This window comes from Pristis pectinata, chromosome 4 (assembly GCF_009764475.1).
Source record: "Pristis pectinata isolate sPriPec2 chromosome 4, sPriPec2.1.pri, whole genome shotgun sequence".
Taxonomy (NCBI): Eukaryota; Metazoa; Chordata; class Chondrichthyes; order Rhinopristiformes; family Pristidae; genus Pristis; species Pristis pectinata.
This window is the reverse complement of record NC_067408.1, coordinates 99,604,087-99,607,013: the sequence shown is the minus strand read 5'-3', so window position 1 is coordinate 99,607,013 and position 2,927 is coordinate 99,604,087. Positions and strand designations below refer to the sequence as shown.

Below are 2,927 nucleotides of genomic sequence, written 5' to 3'. Positions count from 1 at the left end.
CAGCTTTTCAATGAGGATGTGACTAGTCAGGGTTTTATACCAGGGTTCCCTTATGCAAAAGCAAAATACTGAGGAAAACAGAAAATGTTGGGAATACTCAACAGGTCCAGCTGCACCTTTGAGGACTGACATGGAAGAAATGTCTCAGATCAATGACCTTTCATCAGAATAGCTAAGGGGTAAAAATATACAGGGGAAGTGGGAGAGCAATAAAGAACAAAAGAGAAAATCTGTGATAGAGTGGAAATGGTCTGATATGAAATTAGGAAAAGTGGTGAGAACTTTATCAGCAAGAAACTCTCTTGGGTGCCATGTTGGTTTTAAGCACTGTACAACTGATTTGAAGATAAAAATCAATATTAAATATGTTCATGTATATCAAGCAATGGGAAAATATATTGTAATCCTCTGACCGTATGACCTCCTTAAACAAATGACACATGGCTCACTCCAGTGACAGCACTCAATGCAACACTTCATAATGCATTTTAAAAACAAGGTCGGCCTTGAATAAGACTTGAATAAGAGTGCACCATTTAAGATATCCATCAAATCTTCCACCATGGTCCAAATTTCTCTGCTGGGACAGGTGAGCCTAAATATGCTAACCCATGGCCTGGGTGCCCGTTTCCAGTGGTTCATTGCTCTATCATCTATTGATGATGCTTGGTGCCTTTATCCTCATCCTTATCCCATTTCCAGTCTCCGACTTGCAATTCAAAGCCAGTTCTTTCCAAATCTGCCCCTTTACTTGAAGTAGCACTCCTTATTGAGAACCATCACTTGAAGAGCTCCCACCATGGTGAGAACTTCACACTTTTCAAAGCCAGCGACCCGGGTTCAATTCCAGCCGCTATCTGTAAGGAGTTTGTACGCTCTTCCCGTGTCTGTGTGGGTTTCCTCTGGGTGCTCCGGTTTCCTCCTACGTTCCAAAGACGTACAGGTTAGAAAGTTGTGGGCATGCTATGTTGGCGCCGGAAGCATGGCGACACTTGTCGGCTGCCCCCAGAACACTTTATGCAAAAGATGCATTTCACTGTGTTTCGATGTACATGTGACTAATAAAGATATCTTATCTTATCTTATAATTAACTGAGTAAAGCCCTGCTCAGAAAGGAGAAAAAAAAATAGGCATCAAACTGTATCTGACAAAGGAAGCAAGACTGCAACATACTGGCTCCATAGCTCAGGGGTTAGAGCACTGGTCTTGTAAACCAGGGGCCGTGAGTTCGAATCTCACTGGAGCCTGAACCTTTTGGGCAGGAACGGTAGTGTAGCAGTTAGCATTACGCTATTACAGCGCAAGCAATCCAGGTGCAATTCCAGCCACTGTCTGTAAGGAGTTTATATGTTCTCCCCGTGTGTCTGCGGGGTTTCCTCCAGGTGCTCCGGTCTCCTCCCACGTTCCAAAGACGTATGGGTTAGAAAGTTGTGGGCATGCTATGTTGGCGCTGGAAGCGTGGCAACGCTTGCGGGCTGCCCCCAGAACACTCTACGCAAAAATGCATTTCACTGTGTATTTTGACGTACATGTGACTAATAAAGAAATCTTATCATATTGATAGAGGAGGAGGGACAGGAGTTTAGTGCACCATTGAAGTTAAGTAGGTTGGGACCTGGCCTTGTGATAGAAAAGAACAGGATACCTGAAAGAAAGAACAATTGGAAGAACATTCCAAACACTATTTATCCTTAGAAAATGCTGAGAATTGGGCTGGGTTGTTCCATATCTGGTCTGCTGCCCAAACTAATCACTTGGACTCTCTGCTCTCCTGCACTAACCTAATGCAAATACAGAGGGGCTGCTGAGCTAGGCCTCTGTACAAGACAGGCCACACAGAAGCCAGAGCAGGTTCACAAGCAGCATCAGGGCTTCAGGCATCAGATCATGTTGTCCCACCCCTCCTTACGATGCCCTGACAGTCTTTAGACAACTTACTACTTTTGAATTATTTTTAAATGATATATTTAATTAAAACACCTTAAAATACTAGAAAGTAATTAAAAACATTAGGATAAAGTAAAATAATGAAAAATAAGTAAACCGCTTTGCTGTACTTACCTGAATGGAGTCCTACCTAGCAAAAAAACTGAGGGGCTGGATGCAAGGTACATCTGGTTACTCTGCTTGCTATGTAAATGCAGCACCAGTGAAATTCCATGCTGAGCCCTGGAGCAGAGCAGACCAGATGAGTCGGCATCTCACCTCTAGCTTGTGTCTGATCTTCATGTTTCAATGAACAAACGCAGAAGATAGAGGCAAGGTAGACCGTGAAGAGGAGATAGATATCAGTTCTCTACAGAACTATCAATCAGAAATGAATAGGATTTGGCCCAATCCCTTTACATAATTGTCAATGAGACTGTTGGTGACTTTCTATTTTTTTCAATTCCCTCCTAATATGCTGACGCACAGCAATATTTTACCCAGTTCAGGGATGCTGTCCTTTTCACATTTTAGCTAATGAATTCATACTAACACAACGTTTAAAAGACATTTGGACTGGTACATGGATAGAAAAGGTTTTGAAGGATATGGGCCAAACGCAGGAAAATGGTACTAGCTCAGGTAGGCAACTTGGTCAGCATGGACAAGTTAGACCAAAGGGCCTGTTTCTATGCTATATAACTCTGTGACACTATAAATATTCATATTGTTCAATAATACATTAGTTAAAGGCTTTATTAATTTTAGCAATCAATTGGATCTGAGGAGAATATGGTATTACTTTTTTATCATCATCCAAAACGTTAGCCCACTTGATCTCATGCAACCACAGAGAACTTTCAACATGATGTCTTAGCTTAAATTAAAAGGCCCACATCTCAAACAAATAATATCAAATGGTCCTTTAATCTGTTTGTGTGACTCAGTGATCTTTTCTCAATACGTGAATTAACTGTTGCCTATCACCAAGAACTAAATA

General features: G+C 41.7%; 1 non-coding gene across 1 annotated transcript; it reads left to right on the top strand.

Annotated features, from left to right (window-relative positions):
• Positions 1–1,175: 1,175 nt before the first annotated feature.
• On the top strand, positions 1,176–1,248 carry trnat-ugu (transfer RNA threonine (anticodon UGU)). The gene has a single exon. It is a non-coding gene; the product is annotated as a tRNA-Thr (tRNA).
• Positions 1,249–2,927: the final 1,679 nt, after the last annotated feature.